General features: G+C 40.7%; 1 long non-coding RNA gene and 1 pseudogene across 2 annotated transcripts in view; both read left to right on the top strand.

Annotated features, from left to right (window-relative positions):
* Positions 1–17239, top strand: part of LOC117080038 — a 33562-nt gene extending 16323 nt beyond the window's left edge. Inside the window, exon 3 of the long non-coding RNA XR_004435689.1 lies at positions 16906–17239. This is a non-coding gene — a long non-coding RNA (uncharacterized LOC117080038). The remainder of the gene's footprint in view (positions 1–16905) is intronic.
* On the top strand, positions 264–2674 carry LOC117080033 (annotated as a pseudogene). The gene has a single exon (XR_004435683.1). The product of XR_004435683.1 is annotated as a protein farnesyltransferase/geranylgeranyltransferase type-1 subunit alpha-like (transcript).
* Positions 17240–23589: the final 6350 nt, after the last annotated feature.

The following is a 23589-nucleotide window of genomic DNA, read 5'->3' on the forward strand; positions in this document are numbered from 1 at the left end:
TTACCTAGAATACATTTCACTCACTGAGCATCTACTCATTTTCCAAGACTCTGTTTAAACGTCACTTTTTGGATACAGTCTTATTTGATCTCCTACCATCCCTCCCCACTTGAGATAGAATTAACTATCCTCTCCTTTGGGCCTCTAATATCTCCTCTACATATTTTGCATTGGGACATATAATGTTTTTATTGCATATTGGTGCAAACTGGTTTGTTTGCACTTCTGTTTGTTAACACCTTCAGAATAAGGACTATCTTCAGATGGTGGCCACCGAGGGGGTCGGGAGGCTGCGCAAGGCGGCGAGCCTGGGCAGCTGGAGCAGCCCCCGCCCTAGCAGCATCCACCCCTGCCCCAGCAGCAGCACGAGGAAGAGATGGCAGCCGAGGCTGGGGAAGCCGTGGCTTTCCCCATGGATGACGGGTTTCTGAGCCTAGACTCGCTCTCCTGCCTCCTGTGCAGGGACAGAGAAGAATGGGCTGATATAGATCCAGTGCTGCAGAATGATGGCCCCAATCTCATGGTCCAGATCATTTATAGTGACAAATTTAGAGATGTTTATGATTACTTCTGAGCTATCCTGCAGCATGATGAAAGAAGCAAACGAACTTTTAAGCTAACCTGGGATGCTACTGAGTTAAATGCAGCCAATTATACAGTGTGGCATTTCCGGAGAGTCCTCTTAAAGTCACTTCAGAAGGATCTACATGAGGAAATGAACTACATCACTGCCATAATTGAGGGGCAGCCCCAAAACTATCAAGTTTGGCATCATAGGCGAGTATTAGTGGAACGGCTAAGAGATCCATCTCAGGAGCCTGAATTTTTGCTAATATTCTTAATCAGGATGCAAAGAATTATCATGCCTGGCAGCATCGACAACGGGTTATTCAGGAATTTAAACTTTGGGATAATGAGCTGCAGTATGTGGACCAACTTCTCAAAGAGGATGTGAGAAATAGCTCTGTCTGGAACCAAAGATACTTCGTTATTTCTAACACCACTGGCTACAATGATCGTGCTGTATTGGAGAGAGAAGTCCAATACACTCTGGAAATGATTCAACTAGTGCCACATAATGAAAGTGCATGGAACTATTTGAAATGGATTTTACAGGATCATGGTCTTTCCAAATATCCTAATCTGTTAAATCAATTACTTGATTTACAACCAAGTCATAGTTCCCCCTACCTAATTGCCTTTCTTGTGGATATCTATGAAGACATGCTAGAAAACCAGTGTGACAATAAGGAAGATATTCTTAATAAAGCATTAGGGTTATGTGAAATCCTAGCTAAAGAAAAGGACATGATAAGAAAGGCATATTGGAGATATATTGGAAGATCCTTTCAAAGCAAACACAGCACAGAAAATGATTCACCAACAAATGTACAGCAATAACACCACCCAGAATAACTTGATGGAATGCTTTTATTTTTTATTAAGGGACTCTGCAGGAGTTTAAAATGAGAGGGATCTTTCCCTTTGCCTGTGGTGTAAAAGTGCATCACACAGGCATTGCTTTTTAACAAGAACTGATGCTCCTTGGGTGCTGCTGCTACTCAGACTAGCTCTAAGTAATGTGATTATTCTAAAGCAAAGTCACTGGATGGGAAGAGGAAGAAAAAGTCCCATAAAGGAACTTTTGTAGTCTTATCAACATGTAATCTATTCCCTTAGCATCAACTCCTCCCTCAGTGGTACACACGTTAAGATTTGTAGCGGTAATAACTGCGGGTCACTTGTATGTAATGGATGTGAGGTAGCTGAAGTTTGGTTCAGTAAGCAGGCAATACAGTGGTTCCATCAGAGTTGGTCTGCACAATCACATTATCTTGCTATCACTATAACCAACTAATGCCAAAAGAATGATTTTGTAATAAAGTTATGGCTGTATCTAAAAGCAAAAAACAAGCAAAAAGAATAAGGACAATCTTGTTTGTCATTGCATCTTTAGTCTTCAGTATTCTGAGCACTTGGGGGCAGAGCATCATGACCAGCTAAACCAACAACTACACCCAACATATCTTTTGCCTGCTTCCTTACTATAAAAGCCAGAAAAAATGAATCACTTTTCTCAACCTCCCTTGTGACCATTAGACGCTACACACAAAAAAAACTCTGCCCAATAACATATGAGCAAAGATCTTAGGGAGAAGCAGACTGCTTCTAGGAGCACTTTTGCAATTCTGATAAAAGGGCCAGAGTGACTGATACAAACTGTCTCCCTTTCCTTCGTCTTGAATACAAACATGATGCTCGAGTTGGAGTGGTGCCATCTTGCAACCATAAAGGAAAAGCCTAAAAGGCCGCTGAGCCACCGAATGAATGCAGCTGCTGCATTTCTGTTACATGAGAAAATTGTACCCTTGCTGATTCAATCTGCTGTGGTTGGGTCATCTGTTACTTGCACCTGAGAACATTCCTAAGTAACCTATAAATTAATAATTTTTGTCACTTAAAAACAGGTAATTTTTTTATTTCAAAAGTTTTCAAATGTCTACTACCAGAAACTTCTCCTCAAGAGGAATTTTAAACTAAGCCCAATAAATAATGTCGATCAAAGGAGAGGTGTTCTCATTGAAGACGACAGGAGATTGCTGTGTGGACTACCAGCCCTTTTCTTACCCCCTTCTTTTCCCCGGTAGCTCCTGAGGCACCTATTTAAAACTCTTATGGCCTTTCTGAATACTGAACCACTCTCTAACACTAGATGGGAGTGTAAATTTGAACAGTCTCTTTTGTGCACAGTTTGGCAGTTTGAGAACAATTCCTATCATGTTGTTAAATTATGTAATCTTTGACTCAGCAATTCCATTTCTAAGACTCTGTTCACAGAAATACTGGCATTGTTGTACAGAGATGTGTGCGTGTATATATCAAAGGTGGTTCATTATAGAATTGCCTAAAGGTTAAAAAAAAGAAAAATTTTAAAAACAATGTAAATGTCCAATAAGGAACTGATTAGTTACTTTATAACACATTCGTCCTCTGGCATATTCTGCACCCATTACTGATATTGAAAGGTCTCCAGGATATATTAAAGTAATATACCTTTAACATATATTTAAAAATTAACTCATAAAATACTATTAAAATAAAAATCATATGAGTAAATAAAATATACATTTGTAGGTATGTAAATGCATAGAAACATGTCTTGAATGAAAACAATGTTAACAGTGATTACTTTTGGGTAGTGAGATTGAGAGAGAGAGAACTTCAACTTTTTACTTTGTAAACCAGTATATTGTTTGAAAAATTGGCATGTATTTATTTTTCTTAGGTGAAAAATAGAGAGTAGTACCTTTCCAAAGGAGATAAACTGATGATAAATAAGCACATAAAAAGATGTTCAACATTATATGTCATCTGGGTATTGCAAATTTAAAAAACAGTGAGCTACTACCACTAATTAGAATGGCAAAAATCCAAGACACTGACTACCAAATGCTGGTGAGGATATGGAGAAACAAGAAAGCTCATTCATTGCTGGTGGAAATGCAAAACAGCAAAGCCATCTTGAAAGATAGCTTGGCAGTTTCTCACAAAACCAAACATCTTTTTACTATATGATACAGCAATTATGCTTCATGGTATTTAATCAGATAAGTTGAAAACTCATGTCTATATAAAAACCTGCACACAAATGTTTATAGCAGCTTTATTCATTATTAACAAAACTTGGAAGTAACCAAGGTGTTCTTCAGTAGGTGAACCAGTAAATAAACCATGGTACATTCAGAGGATGGAAAGTTTTTTAGCACTAAAAAGAAATGAGCTATCAAGCATGAAAAGAGTGGCATTCTCTCTATTCTCCATGAAAAGACATAAAGGAAACTTAAATCCATATAATTATACTAAGTGAAAGAAGACAACTTGAAATGGCTCCATACTTTATGATTCCAGCTATATGACATTCTGGAAAACACAAAACTACAGAGACAGTAAAAAAGATCACTGGTTGTCAGGAGTTCGCAGGAATGGAGGGATGAATAGGCAGAACACAGAGAATCTTTAGAGCAGTGAAACTACTTTGTATGATACAGTGGTGGATACTTGTCATTATACATTTGTCATAACCCAACCATGTACATATAGCACCAAGAGTGAAGCCTAATGTAAACTATGGACTTCGGGTGGTAACAATGTGTCAATGTAGGTTCATTCATTGTAATAAATGTGCCACTCTAGGGCAGAATGTTGATTGTGGGCTCAAGCAATCCTTCTGCCTCAGCCTCCCAAATATCTGGGATTACAGGCGCACGCCACCACTCCCAGCTAGCTTTTTATTTTCGTTTTATTTTTTTGTGGAGACAGCTCTTGCTATGTTGCCCAGGCTGATCTCAAACTCCTGGCCTCAAGTAATACCCCTGCCTCAGCCTCCCAAAGCACTGGGATTACAGATGTGAGCCACCATGCCTGGCCTAGCCCAACATGTTTATTCAACAGGATGGACTAGGTCCTGTGAGGGTACAGTGAAAGTTAAGACATAGTTCTTGTTCTCTAGGTGCTTGAATATAATACAGTGAAGTTTTAAAACTATACCATACTATAAAGCATATTTTTTTAAAAGTGCTGTAAGAAAAACACAAGTAACCGATTATGAGAGTCTAGAGAAAGGAACGAGTTCCTCTCTTCTGATTAGGGAGAATATGAGAATACTTAACTACGGCAGAAGCATATGAGTTGGATCTCAAAATATAAATACATTCTTGTCAGTCAGATAGAGTGGGAAGGGAACAGGAAGAGCACTCTAGGCAGAGGGAACAGCACAAGGAGGCCTGAAAATATATATTATATGTGAGGAATGGTGGCTGCCTGGATGGCTATCACTTAAGATAAGAAAAGGGATACCTTGGGAAATAAAACTGGAAAAGAAAAGTGGGGTAAAAGCATGCAATATCTTGTATACTCCATGCTAAGCTATTTATGTTAACCAAATATAGGGAGTTAGCACAGGTAGGCCAAGTCAATCACTGGTAGGCTAGATCTGTTGTCCTGCAGCTAGGATAGGAGTTAAGAGGCATAGGCCTCTGTCCAGGGGCCTGGGCCAGGGTTCAAGAGGGATAGGTTCTGATGAACCCACACCCTGAAGCCTGCAGTGGGAGCACCAAATGCTTGAACTCCTGGGCTCAAGCAATCCTTCTGCCTCAGGAGGATTATGGGGTTGCGCCAACAGCCAATTAAGGGCATCTTAACACCTTTTGGATCTGAGCAGCTCTAGCCTCCCTGCTCAGCCCCTCTCTGGCTAGTAAGACCTTCTGTAATTAGAAATCATGCTTTCTCATGTTTGGTGTCCCCTTTTAGGGTTGTCTTCTCTAGCTAGACAGAGGAGCCTTGTGAGGATACTGGTAAGGATCCGTTTTCTTCTTCCTATACTCGCTGTTCTAGGAGTTGGGTAGGAACATGTCCCTATTGACCTACCCCTCTTGAACCATCTATAGTTCAACCAAGGAATTTGTACTATGGCATGTTCCTCATTTCTCTTGATTCTGGTTTTGTAAGCTCCTGACATTAAATTACTCTTATTTTTTCTCCATGGTTTGATTTGTGTTCCTGGCTCTGATTCCTAATTATTCCAAAACATATTAGTTTAATGGTTTGGCTCTACATTCAACCTTACTGTGAATGTCAGCCTTAAATGCCCCCAAAATAAGAGCTTTTTACCTAATATAGACCCTGTATCACATCATTGCTCCTAAGCTGCATATGCTCTTATCAGGGATACATGATTTTTAAACACTAAACAAAATATAAGGTTGAATAGAATTAAACTGTAAAACATCTTGCAGTTAACAAAGAAAAAGCAGTAAAATGTAGTGGGAAAGAAAATGCATTCAAGACATCTGGATTCTAGTTTTAGTTGTCACTAACTGGTTGCAGGACTAACCAAGTCCCTTAATTTCAACTATAAAATTGAAGAATTGTTCTATATGACTTCTCAGAGAACTTTAAACTCTGTGACTAAGTGCTATGTGGGTAGAGAAAGGGAGATATCTCTTTGGGTGGGATTTGTTAATTTTTCTGGGAAAAGAGGAAAAAGGGATATAAGGTGAGCCTTAAAGATGTGTGGGATTTTTTATTGGGAAGATGAAAGTGAGAGCACTTGCAGAGTTGGAGGTAAAAATTTTGGTAAAATAAGGACGGAGGAATGAGCAGAATGGCTCACAGCACAGCAAACACCAAACATGCCAGCCTGAGCACAGCAGCTGGTAAGCAGTGGGAGAGGCCTGGAGGGGCAGGCTATGGTGAATGCTGTTGGACATGAGGCTGAGGGGTCGCAGAGGACCTTTGTGGAGGGAAGTTAGTCTGCAAAGAGTGGGCAGGATGGAGGGGTGGGCGAATGCATTGGAGAAGAAGAGAGGAGTTTATGACCATGGTCCAGGTATGAGTTAAATGCATTTGGACTAGGGTAGCTGAGATGTGAGTAGAGAAAGTGGCAAATCTGAAAGGCATTTTGAAGCAGAGATTGAATAAGGAGGAATAAGAAGAGGAAGTGATCTAAGTTAACTAGCAAGGCTTGAGGGGAGATTTTGTTAACAAAAAGGGGAAAGGAATTTTTTGGGGGGAAGTTTGATCTTCTAAGGAGTTTCATTGTTTCATTCTTAGACATGAACATGTGTGAACAGTTGTACTGGGAGTCTTTTAAAATGGGTATATTTTTGTAGGCAGTTAGAAATGTGAATGTTGTTGTCAAAATCAGATAGATGAATTTCTAATTATTCACATTGAGACAGTAGTTGAAACTAAAAGCAGATGCTCTGTGTGAAGAAGAATATTACAAAGAGAAAGACATACAAATAAACTATTAGAAGAAAGAAATCATTACACATTTTATAATGCTTAACTATTTAGCTTTGCATTTTATTTCTTACTTGAATCCAACTCTTATAGTACTCCTTTGGCCTGTCCCACAAATTTTTCTCTCTTAATCTTTTTTTTTTGCATAAATATTAGCAATCTTTTCCTTTTCTATCTGGGTAACTGTATTAATAAGGACAGGTTAGCTTATACTAACACTCCAAATCTTAGTGGCTGAAAGGTATTTCTCATACACTCGACATGTCTGTCACTTCTCCTCACATTTTATTGGCCAATGCAAGCCACACAGCCATATCAACCCTCAAAGGAGGTGGCAGTTTGATCCCCCAGTGTACATTAATGGGAAGAGTGGGACTATTTGTGAAAAGTTCTAATGATAACCCTAGTAACACACTTTTTTCCTGAGATCACTATCTACAACCATGTCTCCTCTACCTTCTTATTTGTATCGTCACTAAAACATTTTCAGTATGGACGTTTTATAAGCAGCAGTATGGTGGCATAATTCTGTGGCATGATTCCAAGTCATTTCTGCTTCTTTGCTCTTTTCTCCTTATTTTGGTGCTGTCTTCCTTTGGTTCCATGACAGGCTCTCTTCTTTTCTTCCTTTCCCTATTCTTAGAACTGAAGAGACTCAAGGAAATGCTACAACGGAATCAAAACAATTTTTACCCCATCTCTCCTCCCTGTGGTTGGTTCCACTTCTCTTCCTTCTTTAGCAAGAGTCATTTCTTCCTCTTTGAGTCCTGCTGCACTTCCTTCTTCTTTCTCACTTCCATGTCATTCAGAGGTTAAGGCAGTTGTGAAGAAAAACAACCAGCTGACAAGCAATAGATGTGATTTAATCCACCATTTATTCTGTGCAACATTAATTAGCTGGTTGTCCTGATTTTCACAGCCTGTGACCACCCCATACATTGTTGACCTGATTACTTCTAATAAGAATTAATCTTTTTTTTTTCCATTTGAATCCCACAGAATGTGGTTTGAGTCTCTAATTTGATTATCACAGTCTGCCCTTCCTCAGGGTTATTTTTGTATATGCTTCCTCACTAAATCACGACATCCTTATAGATTAAACAGTGATGTGCACATAATAGATACTCAATAATTGCTAATTCAATGATGAGTCGTATATTTGACTAACTTGCCACTGGTTTTGGTGACATTTGGGTAAATCTTGATTCAGCAATTGGCACTTAGACTTTTGCTCATATCTAGAAAAAAAGGACATATGTAAATAGAAAAAAATATTATCTGTTGAAGACCTTTCTATTTCTCACCCTCCATATTAAGATTGTAGTACTATTGTTCGTTTACAATTCATACCATACCTGCTTTCTAAGAGGCTTTAAGTAGATGTATTAGGCAATATATTCACTTATTCATTAATTCATTCATTCACTGATTTACTCAATAGTCACTTAATGAATCCCTATCATAGGCTAGGGATAGGATAGAAAGTCTAATAAAAGGTTGGGCATGGTGGCTCATGCCTGCAGTACCAGAACTTTGGGAGGCTGAGGCTGGCAGATTGCCTGAGTTCAGGAATGCTAGACCAGCCTGGGCAACATGGCGAAACCCTGTCTCTACTGAAAATACAAAAATTAGCTGAGTGTGATGGCACCCGCCTATAATCCCAGCTACTTGGGAGGCTGAGGCACAAGAATCACTTGAACCCAGGAGGCAGAGGTTGCAGTGAGCCAAGCTGGCACCACTGCAGTCCAGCCTGGGTGATAGAGTGAGACTCCGTTTCAAAAAAAAAAAAAAGTCAAATAAAACGTGGTAACCTCTTTCAAAATCTGGGAGCAAGTGGGAGACACATAAGCAAAGCAATTGCTATAGTGCCATAAACACTGTGGCTTAGAGGAGAAGCATCTAAGTCAGACTGGAACTTTTTGGGAGATGAGACCCCTGAAACTAGCTTTGAGATTAAGAGGAGGAGATAGCTGGAGAATTGGGGATGGTGGAACAGGGGTTTTTATGAGGAGGAAATGTGCTGTGTGCAAAAATGAGATGAGAAATAAAATTACTTGCTCCAGAAACTGCTCAAGAAATTCAATAGGACAGATCCATAACATCCTAGTTGAGGAATGGCAGGAGACAAGCTGGTGAAATGAACATGTGTCAGATCTAAAAGTGTCTTAAAGTAAGGAATAGTAACATCAAAGCTATGGAACACGTTGAAACTCCTCTGCCAGGCCAAGTGGGGTCTCAGATGCCATTCTGGGGTTATACTTCCAGAAGCCGGGTCTGGTTATGGGTAGGGTAAGACTTTCTCCATAATATGCATGGAATAGAACTGAGAGGATCTGAAAGTGAGGGCCCAGGGTACAAAGCTAGGATTAATTCAAAGCTGATAGGAAACCAGAAATAATTAATATGAAACATGATCAGAAAGTACTAAGAGCAAAGAGGAAAAAATGCAGGATGAGAGGCACAGCATAGTGTCTTTCTGTTGTTGCTGTTGTTCAGACAGAATCTTTGGTCTGTTGCCCAGGCTGAGGTGCAGTGGCGCAATCTCAGTTTACTGCAACCTTCACCTCTTAGGTTCAAGAAATTCTCATACCTCAGCCTCCCAAGTAGCTGGAACTACAGGTGTGCACCACCACACCTAGCTAATTTTTTGTATTTTTAGTAGAGATGGGGTTTCACCATGTTGGCCAGGCTGGTCTCAAACTCTTAGCCTCAGGTGATCCACTTGCTTCAGCGTCCCAAAGTGCTGGGATTACAGGCATGAACCACCGCGCCCAGCCACAGCTCAGTATCTTAAAGCCACCTTTTCCCTTTTTGGGCTCCTTGAGCCAGTATCTGTATGGGAGAGGAATATTTTGAACAGATTTGGACCTAAGGCTATCCAAGTATTTTAAGCAGAAGAGTGATAGGACCTGTTGTTGCTCTCTTAATTCTAGACACACAGCATCTTGTCATGTCCTGTGAGCTCGAACCCATTTGTGTCTGGCCCAGAGTAAATCCTCAATAAATAATTAGTGAATGGCATGGACTTGCTGCTAATTGTTAAGCACGGGAATGTTTTGTTTAGTCTATTCATATATTATGTGAGTATAATGCTACAAGAAAACTGATTTCATAGAAACCCACAAGAATGTACTCTTCTCTTTTATTTGTTTTAATAAATGTCCACAAAAATTATGTTATTTACCAGCCATTCAAATGTAAAATTAATTTTTTTTCCAACAGTGTCGCAGACATACACATTTAAAGCATACACATTAAGGAATAAGACAATAGAAAAGATACACAAAGAAGCAGAACCAACAAAAATATAAAAACAAAATAACAGTTTACCAATAAAGTGGTATACGTTTGCGTAACAACAATATAGAAACAGTGGCTAAGAAGATTATAAAAGATGGAGTTAAGCAATACAAAGATGCTTACAAGATTTGTATGTGTAAATTGTTGACCATAATTGAACTAATGGTGGTGAAAATAAAGTTAGAATTTCCTGCAGATGTCAGGCGTGGTGGCTCACACCTGTAATCCCAGTGCTTTGGGAGCCTGAAGCAGGAGGATCGTTTGATCCCAGGAATTCTAGGCTACGGTGAGCTATGATTGCGCCACTGCATTCCAGCCTGGGCGACAGAGAATGAGAGAGTGTTTTCTTTCTTTCTTTCTTTTTTTTTTTTTGAGACGGAGTCTTGCTTTGCCACCCAGGCTGGAGTGCAGTGGCCGGATCTCAGCTCACTGCAAGCTCCGCCTCCCGGGTTTACGCCATTCTCCTGCCTCAGCCTCCCGAGTAGCTGGGACTACAGGCGCCCGCCTCGTCGCCCGGCTAGTTTTTTGTATTTTTAAGTAGAGACAGGGTTTCACCGTATTAGCCAGGATGGTCTGGATCTCCTGACCTCGTGATCCGCCCGTCTGGGCCTCCCAAAGTGCTGGGATTACAGGCTTGAGCCACCGCGCCCGGCCGAGAGAGTGTTTTCTAAATAATAAATACATACATAAAATATTAAAAAGAAATAAAAGGAATCTCCTGTGGGGAAGCTTCATCATTTGTCTATCATTCTAAAGTTGGGGTGGGGGGCAGAATAGGTAAGCTTTGGGTCCAGTTTATCATGAGAGAATGCATTAAGCAAACAACAGTTGAACAGAGTGTGGCCAGCCTGTACATATGTCACAATGGTGCCATCATGAGACAAGGCCACGTAATATAAAAAGTGAGGAAGGAAATACAAACTCCAAGTAAAGACCAAATTGCCAAATTGCTAAGGGCTGCAGGGCCTCCCAGACTGCTCTTCATTCATAGCACAGGCTTCAAATGTGCCTTGTGAATGTGCATATGTAACATCTGAATGGATATGCATTCTAAGTTAAAGTCACCACACATTTAAACCTGTACAGTTTTAGTTATTGATATGAACTTTCCGTCCCAGATTTTAGAATGATTTCTTCATGCTTAGCAACATCACCAGATAACAAGAATCAGCATGCAAAGATGTCCTTTATGTTATTGTAAAAAGTAAATATTTTATCTTTGTCCCAGATTCCTGGCATGCAGCTCCTGAAACATTTTGGAATCCTGGGAATGGTAAGGGTAAGAGTATATTGTGCATGTTAATTAGATGTCTGGTGGCTGAGGGCCCCTAGGTAGCTTCAGGATAGGGGCTGGAAGCCAAAAAGGCCAAGCCTTGATTAGAAACTTGGAACTTTCATCCCCATTCTGCTGGAGAGGGGAGAGAGGGTAGAGATTGAGTTCAATCACCAATGGTCAATTATTTAATGAATCATGTCTACTTAATGAAACTTCCATCAAAACCCATAAACAATGGAGGTCAGAGAGCTTCCCAGTTGGTTAACACATCTGCATTCTGGGAGGGTAGCACACTCCAGCTCCATGGTACAGAAGCTGTTATGCTTGGGACTTTTCTGGGCCTCGCCCCTATACCTCTCGTCGGCTGTTCATTTGTATCCTTTAAAATACAAATGTAAGTAAAGTGCCTTCCTGAGTTCTGTTGGCCAGTCTAGGAAATCATTGAAACTTAGGAGGGGGTTATGGGGATAGCTGATTTATGGCTGGTCACATAGAAGTACAGGTGATCTCAAATAGCATGGTACTGGCATAAAAACAGACATATAGACCAATAGAACAGAATAGAGAGTCCAGAAATAATTCCACACATTTATGGTCAATCGATCTTTAACAAAGGTGTCAAGAGCACACAACGAGAAAAGGGCAGACTATTCAATAAATGGTATTGGGACAATTGGATTTCCACATGCAAAAGATTAAAACTGGACCCTTATCTCACACCTTATACAAAAAAAAAAAAAAAACTCAAAATGGATTGAAGATTTAAACATAAGACCTGAAACTGTGGAACTACTAGAAGAAAACAGGAAAAAAGCTTCTTGACATTGTCCTCAGCAATCACTTTTTTGGTTATGACCCCAAAAGCACAGGCAGCAAAAGCAAAAATAGTCAAATAAGGGTGCATCAAACTAAAAAGCTTCTCTATAAAAAAAGAAACAATCTATGGAATACAACCTATGTACAGAAGAAAAGAGACATTCCATTCCATGGAATGAAAGAAAGTATTTGCAAGCCATATATCTGATAAGAGGTTAGTATTCAAATTACACAAGGAATTCAAACAACTCAATAACAAGAAAACACATAACCAGATTTAAAAATGGGCAAAAGGGTCGGTCGCAGTGGTTCACGTCTGTAATCCCAGCACTTTGGGAGGCCAAGGTGGGCAAATCACCTGAGACCACCTGAGGGAGTTCAAGACCACCCTGACCAACATGGAGAAACCGTGTCTCTACTAAAAATATAAAATTAGCCAGGTGTGGTAGTGCACGCCTGTAATCCCAGCTACTCAGGAAGCTGAGGCAGGAGAATTGCTTGAATCCGGGAAGCGGAGGTTGCGGTGAGCTGAGATTGTGCCATTACACTCCAGCCTGGGCAACAAGAGGGAAACTCCGTCTCAAAAAGAAAAAGAAAAAAAAAAAAAAGGCAAAAGACCTGAATAGACATTTCTCAAAAGAAGACGTATGAATGGCCAACAGGTATGTGAAAAAATGGTCAACATCACTAATTATCAGGAAAATGTAAGTTAAATTAAAAGCACAGTGAGATATCACCTCACACATGTTAGAATATCTATCAAAAAGACAAATGATAACACGTGTTGGTGAGGATGTGGAGAAAGGAGAACCTTGTACAATGTGGGTCAGAATGTAAATTGGTGCAGCCATGGTGGAAAATCACATAGAGGTTCCTCAGAAATTAAAAATAGGACTACCTTATAACCCAGCAATCCCACTTCTGGATATATATCCAAAAGGAAGGAAATCAATATATTGAAGAGATATCTGCACTCCCACAATCACTGCAGCATTATTCACAAAGGCCAAGATAGAAAATCAACCTAAGTGTCCATCAATGAATGAACGGATAAAGAAAATGTTTTACACACACACACACACATACATACACACACACACACACACACAAACACACAATGTAATATTGTTCAGCCTTTCAAAATACGGAAGTTCTGTCATTTACGATAATCTGGGTAAACCTAAAGGATACTATGCTAAGTGAGATAAGCCAGTCACTGAAAGACTACAGATACTACAGATCTCACTTATATGCGGAACTCATAGATGCAGACAGTAAAATGGTGGTTAACAGGGCCTGGGGGTAAGGAGAAATGAATGGGGAGATACTGTCAAAGGGTACAGGGTTTCTGTTAGGATGAATAAATTCTGGAGATCTATTGTACAGCATAGTAATGCTAGTTAAGAATACTGTATTGTATTCTTGAAAATTGCTAAGACAACAGATTTTAAATGTTCTCACCACAAAAAAAAGTTGTATGTGCAGTGATAGATATATTAATTACTGTCATTGAATTATTTCACCACATATACATATATCAAAACCTCACATCGTACACTGTAAATATATACCATTTTTATTTGTCAACTATAGCTTAATAAAGCTAGGGGAGGGTGGAGAAGTATGGGTGATCTGATATTTCACCTAGCATCTGAAATGAGGGCAGCCTTGTGGCTCTGAGCCCTTAAACCTGAAGAGTCAGAGGCCAACTCTGAGTAGTTAGTGCTAATTGAATTGGATTGCTGGACACCCAGTCAATTTCCAGAGAGGTGGAGAATTGGTTGGTGTGAGAAAACAACCCTTAAAGTTGGTGTCAGAAGTGTTGTGAGTAAAAACAGCTTAATTCTGGTAAAATGTATCTTACTAATTTTACTATTCTATTTATCTGGTGAAAAAATTATTAGTAGAATCTCACAGGTTCTGCGTGTGTGTTCATGAGAAGTTTGGTTTGGTATGTGCAGAAGTTTCACTTTAGTGGGTGTGGAAGTAAGCCAAGGGTTTTTTCCCCGAAATATTTCCGGTCTAGGTTTAGTCCTTGCTTTGTTCTTTCTCCTCCATATTCCATATTCCTTACTTTCTTCAAGTAAACTTAAAGTAAACTCACTGTTTTTGGAAACCAACATCAACCTCATTCAACTCAGTTACCTCTACTTGGTTCTGTCAAATACTCCCATGTTTAACACATTCTGTAAGGCAGTGGAGAGCTGTGGAAAGGTTTTAAATCTAGAGCACATGGTAAAATTTACCATGTGATTTTAGGTAATCACTTGAACCAGAGGCTGCATACCAGAGACGCAAGGATAAAGGCTTTCTAGTGTAGTGCACAAAAAGCACAAGTTCTGGAGTCAGCCAAACCTGGGTCCACATCTGGTTTTCAACACTTATTGGCTGTATAACCTTGAACAAGGTACTTATTCTCTCCAAGCCTACATGTCTTCATCAAGTGCAACAGAAATCATTTTCAGTGAAGTCATGTTTGTGAAGTGCTTAAGGTAAACACCGGCAGGTAGAAAGCACTCAGCAAATAGTAACTAGTAAGTTAATTGCTATGTTGTTCTGTGAATGTTTTCTTTGTTGTTTCATGAGTCTTAACTGGATTTTAAACTCCTTCTGGTCAGCATCTGTCTCTTTTACTTCCCACTAAGGGTACCTGATACAGTGGCTGAGTAGCTTCCATCCTAGATTCAATCCTTTTAATCCAGGGCTGACCTGATACAGTCCTGAATAGAAGATTACTCAAATGTCATCCCATTCCAACTCTGGGGCAACCTTATGTCAAAGGAAGATAGACTAGGCCAAGGTGGTCTTTGACATTCACTTCTTTCTTTTTCATGACCCTGAAACCTTAAACTAGGATCACTTTAGGCTTCCCCTTCTGAATTCATACCTCACTCAATGCCACACTCCCACACCACTCTTCTCCTGTCCACCTAGAATGAGTCCCTCATTAAAACTGACTCTGGCCGGGCACAGTGGCTCCACGCATGTAATCCCAGCACTTTGGGTGGCCAAGGAGTGCGGATCACTTAAGATCAGGAGTTCGAGACCAGCCTGGCCAACATGGTGAAACCCTGTCTCTACTAAAAATACAAAAATTAGCCAAGCATAGCAGCACAGGCCAGAAGTCCCAGCTACTTGGGAGGCTGAGGCATGAGAATCGCTTGAACCTGGGAGGCGGAGGTTGCAGTGAGCCTTGATCACACCATTGCATTCTAGCCTGGGTGACAACAGTGAGACTCCATCTGAAAAAAAAAAAAAAAAAAGACTGCCTTTCCAGCCCTATCTGCTCACTAATTCTTTGAATATGTTCAACAAACTTTTGCTGAGTGCTTACAGCATTCTACAAACTGGGGAAATAAACTGGAAGAGCTACAATTGTTACACTCCAGTAACACATGTTTTGCTTATACTATAATACAATTAGTGCTGGAATTAGTGAATTTCATCCCCTGAACTAGAACCACCTGTGAAGCATTTAAAACTACAAATGCTTATGTTTCAGCTAATTTAGTAAATCTAGGTCGGACTCAGATATATAAAATCTCTGAACCTTTTTTGAAGATTTTACTGAACAGCCAGGGTTAAGAACTATGGGATGTGTTGCAAGTAGAAAGGAGATAGGGATCACAGAGTGTCGGATGAGCTTCTTTTTGGAGCATTAAATTGCATGCTGAAGGAGATGTGGTTTTCCAGAGAGGGAAGAGCATTCTAGGAAAAGGAAAAGCATAAAGCCAAAACCTAAGGCCTTTGAATTTATCAGTATAATTTTTACAAATATATGAGTTAAAGAGCATTAGAAGACCCACTGTTGAATAACATTTATGCACACTAACTATCAACTTCTGAGCAAAATGTCCTTATTTTTATCCATCAATGCAGTTGACATATACTATAGTAACCATTTGTTTTCATGTCTAGTTTATTCTATATATTAAGACCTTCTCAAAGGAAGGACATATGACGTAGTATTTGCAACTCCACAATTGATACACAGTAGGTTTTTCAATCCATGTGTGTTGAATGAATGATGGTCATTATGTCATGATCTTAGTAATGGGAATTTCAAGTCAAGTGAAAGAGGAAATATTTGGACGTGAGCTTTCAACTCCACTTGCAAAGCATGTAAGTGATCACCTCTTCTTTGTCTGTGTTGTGACCCTGTTTTGAAATATTCAAAAAGGCTGGGCGTGTTGACTAATGTCTGTAATCTCAGCACTTTGGGAGGCCGACGCAAGTGGATTGCTTGAACCCAGAAGTTTGAGGCTATAGTGAGCTATAATCATGCTACAGCACTGAAGCCTGAGTGACAGAGCAAGACCTTATCTCTTGAAAAGAAAAAAGAAAAGAAATACTCAAAAGGTATCCATTTATTTGACAAGAATTTGTTGAGTTTCTCTTATATACCAGCCTCTCTATTTATATATTTGTTCTCAGAGTGATGTGAAATAATTTTTTTTTTCTTTTTTTTTTTGAGATGGAGTCTCACTCTCTTGCCCAGGCTGGAGCGCGCGGTGCGTTCTCAGCTCACTGCAGTTTCTGCCTCCCAGGTTCAAGTGACTTGTGCCTTAGCCTCTGTACTTGTTCTGACTACCAACCATGTGTTTGGTACTTTATATAGCTCCATGTCTGATCTGTAAAATATCATTTAATTTTTAGTCTTCACATGAGTCTTGAAAATAATCTTCCCCCTCCCATCACCATTTTTACAGATAAGGGAACTGACACTCCAAAGGTGCAAAGTCCAAGATTGTATGGCGCATGGACAGAAGCTCCAAGATTTGGACCTAGCTTTGTCTTCCTTCAAAGTCCTTTTTCCTCATACTATACCATCTCCTGGGTTGAATCTGTGAGCAAGGCCAGATGTGAATGATTAAGAAGTCACTATTCAACAAACTGAGCCCACACGGTACGCAGCATCAAAATGCTCACTTTAAACTAGTAAATTATCCCAAAGATAATTGCTGTAACTTGACCAGCTTCTTACCACTAATTCAGCAGTCTTGGAAATACAGCTTATGATTGAATCTATGAGCGTGAAATGAAATGTAGGTTTGTCAGTTTTTAAATAAAACTGGATGACTCTTATTGGCTTTTATTTCTGGTTTTGCTTGTTTTTAGGCCATTTCCTCCAACTCCTGTTACTTCTAAACAACATAACCTGGAGTGTTAGCAATTATCTGGTTAATTTGACCAGCGTGAACATACAGCTTAGATAAAAATAACATTCAGTTGACAACCAGAAAGTAAACTAGGGTGAAATTCAAAATTAGATTTCAAAATTATTAGGTCATACCACCACTAGGCCAAAAGTCTTGAGAAATTTATCCAAGCAGTTCACAATCGTGGGTAGATATGGGGGCGGAAGAGGAGGATAGGATGGAGAACTAGTTAGTGTTCCCTTGTCAGGAATGAAAGGATTGTATGATATACACTATTCTCTACAGGGTATGCAGATATTCTCCCAAGAGCACTTCCATGCTGTGGCACTGGCTGGGCCATAGTACCAGAAAGGTGGTTCACAGACAGACTCAAAACTCTGGACTCTATGTGGAAGGTTTACGGACTCTTGTTCCTCAGACATTACTCTTTAATCCTTTCTCTTGGATCTATTTCCTATCTAGTACCAGGGTTCTATGTGCATGAAATCTTGACTGTCCCTCTTGGGGAGTCCATGGCAAGATATGCTGGAAGCAGCAGAAGGTCCAGGGCAGTGACTCTGCCTCTAACCTCCAGGTAACCACCCAGATAGAAGGAGTCTCCTCAAGATAGAAAAGACATCAGATGTTCTAGCTGAGTTCTGGGACAGTGGTTCACCTTTAGTGGACAGAAATTTTCTTTAGTCAGTCACTGAGTAAGCAGCACAACCCATCTCTTCTCTGACTCAGGCTGTAGGGAAGGTACTCCAAGTCCTTGACAAAGTTCTACAGGAAACTGAGGAAATGGGCCTAATAAAAATGTAACTGTTGGTAGGCTGTGAAAGCCCAAGAGCATGATTTGTGCATTGGGGAGAATATTAGTTAGAACTCTGCCTGCAAAGTACCCCCCAGTCCTTTAGGGCACACAGTCTCAGCAAGCAGGGCAATGTGGTCAAAGAAAAGAAGCCAGAACTCAGTGGGGCAGTGCTGAACCCCAAAGTCAGAGACTACCACTGGGAGCAACAGTAGGAAAACAGAGCAGAGCCTGTGAGGCAGTGAAATTGAGAGATGGGTACTCCCAGATTCTGGGCACTTCATGTACACCTGGGATATGTGCAGCCACCCTAGAACCTGCCTAGAAAGGAGGCACTTGAGGGACTAGTGTTCCTGCTCAAAATGGCCTGGGTACCATTTTGCTTCTTTAAAGTGGCTTGCCGTTGGTTCATTCTCATTCATTATGTACTGGGTTGTTATTGCAGTTGTTGTTTTATCAAGTCTGAAGTTCTGTTGGTGTTTGTGTTCTACCCACACTTATCTTATTTGTGAGATTGAAAATAAATAACAGACATTTAACAAGGCATTAGAGCAAAAATGGTTAATAGTTTGGGCTCTGGAGCTAGAAGACTTCATATTCTGACTCTGCCATTTTCTATCTATATATCCATGGGCAAATTTCTTAACCTTAATTTCCCTGAGACTCAATTTTCCCATCACTAAAATTAGAATAATAAATGTCACAAAATTATTATGAGGATTAAATAAGATGGATATATGTGAAGTGCTTAGATCTGTGACTACACATAGTAACTCTCAATGAATGCTATTTTTTGTTATTATTATTAGGGTTTTAAGGTTCACAAAGCACTGTTATATGTATTTTCTCATTGGAATTATTTAGTGTTGACATACATTGCAAGTTAGGGGTGTGAAAGTAGATGGATAAGGGAAGAGACTGGTGAATGAGAGGTCCTTTCTTCCTCCTTGCTCTGGCATCTAATGTAAGATCAAAGTTATAAGTCATCCCCAAACTCTGGATCTCATGAGCTCTCCTTTTCCCTCCCACTGGCTTTCCTCTCCCCTCCTTTTAACTCTGTGGCTGGAATGCCCCGAAATGAGGCTCATCACTGCTCCAGCACAACCCCCTCCCCTTCACTTCGTCATCCAGCTTTTCTCCATCTCAATCAGAAGATAGCTAAACCCCATCAAGGGCAGCAGGTGCACAGCCCACAATGCTCACTGTCAGAGCAGGGCCTCTCTGGAGGAAATGCCAGAGCAGTGGGAGGACCGGGAGAAAGCCTCAGTGTCACCCACAATGTTACCTCTTTCCTCTTCCGGGACTCCCCTTGTGGTGCGGCTGGGGAAATCCAGCCCAGTCATCTCTGAACTAAGAGGTTGATCTTCCACTCTGGTTGCTTTGGGTGGGTAGAGCAGGCTGAAGTGACTGTCCCCACCCACAACCAATGTTTCATGCTCATCTACTCAAACCCTCCAAAATGTTCTGTTCTCTTCAAGGACCACCCCTACAATCTCCCAAATTAGGCGGAATGACACACTCACACATGGAGCAGTTATGATTGGCATACTTTTTCTGTAAGGTCCTCTAGTCAGTATTAAAGATGATCACCCCTACTGGTTTCCCCTCCACACTCCTGAGAATCACTGAGAGAGGTGGTTGTGGCTCAACCCCATACTAGGCTATTTAAAACAAGGTTATTTGACTGGGTGCAGTGGCTTATGACTATAATCCCAGCACTTTGGGAGGCTGAGGTGTGCATATCACCTGAGGTCAGGAGTTCGAGACCAGCCTAGCCAATATGATGAAACCCCATCTCTACTAAAAAATACAAAAATTAGCCAGGCATGGTGGCAGGTGCCTGTAATCCCAGCTACTTGGGAGGCTGAGGCAGGAGAATCGCTCGAACCTGGGAGGTGGAGGTTGCAATGAGCTGAGATTGCACCACTGCACTCCAGCCTGGGTGACAGAGTGAGACTCTGTCTCAGAAACAAGCAAATAAACAAACAAACAAAAAAACAAAAGGTTATTAAAGAGATTAATTGGGCCGGGCGCGGTGGCTCAAGCCTGTAATCCCAGCACTTTGGGAGGCCGAGACGGGTGGATCACGAGGTCAGGAGATCGAGACCATCCTGGCTAACACGGTGAAACCCCGTCTCTACTAAAAATACAAAAAACTAGCTGGGCGAGGTGGCGGGCGCCTGTAGTCCCAGCTACTCCGGAGGCTGAGGCGGGAGAATGGCGTAAACCCGGGAGGCGGAGCTTGCAGTGAGCTGAGATCCGGCCACTGCACTCCAGCCTGGGTGACAGAGCAAGACTCCGTCTCAAAAAAAAAAAAAAAAAAAAGATTAATTGGTCTTCCTTAGCATACTGGAGTGGGTAAGAAGAAAAAAAAAGAGGTTAATTGGTAGCATGTAATCAGTAATGCATTAAATCAGTAGATGAACCATGAAAACTGAAAATTCCCTGTGCCACCAAAGTCCCTTTCTTTTGAATGCCCTTCACCTTGCTTATGGCTGATGATGAGGTCAGAGGTCTTTCTGCTGAGGCTTGTGTCTACAGCCTCCACCAGGTCCCTCTGATCCATTTGTGCCTCTGGTGCTTGAGTTGGACCTCAGCTGTGGCTTCTGCTTCTACTTGTGCCATCTCAGACGCATTCTCAGTTGAGTTTTCAGCTACTTAAAAAGTTTGAAACTCACAGCCTACATGCAGAACATTCAAACTCTTAACCTACAGGAAGTCCAAAATCTGCACATCAGTTCCCTTGGTATAGCTGCCCTTTTCATCTCCGGATCCAATATATTAACTCTAGCTATCAAGGTTTTTCCAGGAGATGAAACCAACTTCCAGGTTGGTGCCTTTGAAAGATCCTTAAACATAATCACATTTGCAAAGACCTTTTTTCCAAATAAGGCAACATTTGCAAGTTAATATCTTTGAGTGGCCATTACTCAGCTGACTACAGCTGCTATCATTGGCTGAGCTAGAGGATCTGTGGACTAATAGTAAGAAGGGATGGGGGAAATTTTTTCCAAGAAATAGACTAATATATTGAAAGCAATTAATCTCTGGATGAATTATTTCTTTCTGTACAATTTTTCTCCATTTTCTAAGCTCACAGCAATGCACAGCTAATACTTGTATAATAAAAAGTATTATAAGGGAAAAAATTGTAACATAGATCATTTATTGGCATTGAAATAATTCCATAATCACTAAATGAAAAAAAAAGCTACAAAACAATGTAAATTTTGATAATTTTTGTTTTAAAATACACACACACGTACAGTAAAAAAATAGTACAGGTGCATACATCAAAATGTTAATAGTGGCTAGGCCTGGTGGCTCATGCCTGTAATCCTAACACTTTGGGAGGCTGAGACAGGAGGATTGCTTGAACCCAGGAGTTCAAGACCAGCCAGGGCAACAGAGGGATACCTTGTCTACACAAAATTTAAAAATTTAGCCAGGCATGGTGGTGTGTGCCTGTAGTTTCAGTTACTCAGGAGGCTGAGGTGGGAGGATTGTTTGATCCTGGGAGGTTGAGGCTGCAGCGAGCCATGATTATGCCATGGTACTGCAGCCTGGGCAACAGAGCTAGACCTTGTCTCAAAAAAAAAAAAAAAGTTAATAGTGCTTACCTTTGAGTGGTAGAATTATGACGAAATTTTGTTTTACATTGTATTTCTGGTGTTTTCAAATTTTCTGCATTAATTACTCATGAATTTTGTAATGAGATAAAAAGATAAGTATTATTTTTAAAAAATAAGACAGGCCAAGCTTAGTGGCTTATGCCTGTACTCCCAGCAGTTTGGGAGGCCGAGGCAGGAGGATCACTTGAGCCCAGAAGTCTGAGACCAGCCCAGACGACATAGTGAGACTCCATCTCTACAAAAAAAATTATTTTTAAAAAATTAGCTGGATGTGTGGCATGCGACCATAGTGCCAGCTACTTGGGAGGCTGAAGTGGAAGGATCACTTGAGCCTGGGAGGTTGAGGCTGCAGTGAACCATGATTGTAGCTATTGCACTCCAGCCTGTGTGACAGAGGAAGACCCTGACTCAAAATAAATAAATAGAATTATATAAGAGATATTAGAAATTAGAAGTATGTAAATGATAGGATAAGAAATTATTGTGTTAGAACCCACAGGCCTTCATATTAAATTATTTTAATATTAGATGGCATGGTAGAATAATAATGTGACTCCTATAACTGGAACCATAGAAGAGAATTTTTTAAATGCTCTCTGAGTGTATAAAGAAAAAATAAGATTTAATTGTGACATTCTGACACCCACATGCTAGGGTAAGTTCAACACCTGTGCAGGCTGCCTTCCCTCCCAGACAGTTGTGTCTGAACACCACTGTTTACTAACAAAACTAAGAATTTACAATATTGGCATGCTTCTTCCATATGTCATTCACAGGTCTGCTTCATTCCTACGGATTAAACACCTCTCCAGGATCCTAGATTCATGCCATTGCTCCTAGCATTTCCACCTTCTCACTCTTAAATTAAATGAAGGCTGGCTCTGTCCAAGAACACAATCTTTATTTTGTGAAGAAGGTATCTACCTCACATTTGGCTTTGCATTTCTCCAAATTCCAGACTTCTGCTGGCAGGATGTTCGAGTCCCAAAAGTGAATCCTCGCAAGTCCAGATTCTGTTCCCACCACAAGGGATAGAGCCTCACAAATGTGCAGCTAGGTGCCTTTGTAGTCCAAGCCTCTCAAGAGTACATTTTCTGGTGCTAGAAATAGTTCTCCATCTCTGCCTGTTGGTAATCACTAATTAAAGGTTTGGGTAAGATTTCCTCGCAGCAAGAATCCTGCTATGAATTTCCTGCCTTCTAAATCTTAGTCCCTTGCCTGACCACACCAGATGCCAATCTTGTACAATTAGGAGGTCGAAACAATCTGCCAGGATCCTGAATCCTGCATGTGGCTGCACAAGCTTCTCATCCAACACATACACAAGAGGATGCTGGACAAATGCCCATGCTTTGCTGCCAGTTCATGCTGGATTCCAAACCCTATCAGGTCTCTCGGCTTAGCAGCTGGACTGAACAAAGTGGACTCCCTGAGGTTACTTTTGCCCTCCTGACTTGAGAACGTCCCAGACACGAATCCCAAGGCAGGGAAGAGATGAAAAGATGAAAGCATTACAAGAGTTAACCAAAGCTGAGTCGCCAGAGGTCACTGACGGGGAAAGTCTTCTCTCAGCCCACTTCTGTTTATAACCACTTTATTCCTTCAACAGAATCCCCTGCAGAATCGTCTCTCTAAAACCTCCATCTATATCTGAAAACCTCCATCTATATCTGAAATCCCATTTTTGTCCTGGAGTCTCTTCAGAGATCCTTTTTCTTTGGAAGGAAGGATGGAAACATTGAGCGCCCCCTGGAGGTAGGAGTGTGTTAGCAAGCGTCTCCTTGGACTATGATTCTTTTCGTACCAGTTGGT

The sequence above is a fragment of the Trachypithecus francoisi genome, unplaced genomic scaffold (genome assembly GCF_009764315.1).
Source record: "Trachypithecus francoisi isolate TF-2019V2 unplaced genomic scaffold, Tfra_2.0 Lachesis_group8, whole genome shotgun sequence".
NCBI lineage: Eukaryota > Metazoa > Chordata > Mammalia > Primates > Cercopithecidae > Trachypithecus > Trachypithecus francoisi.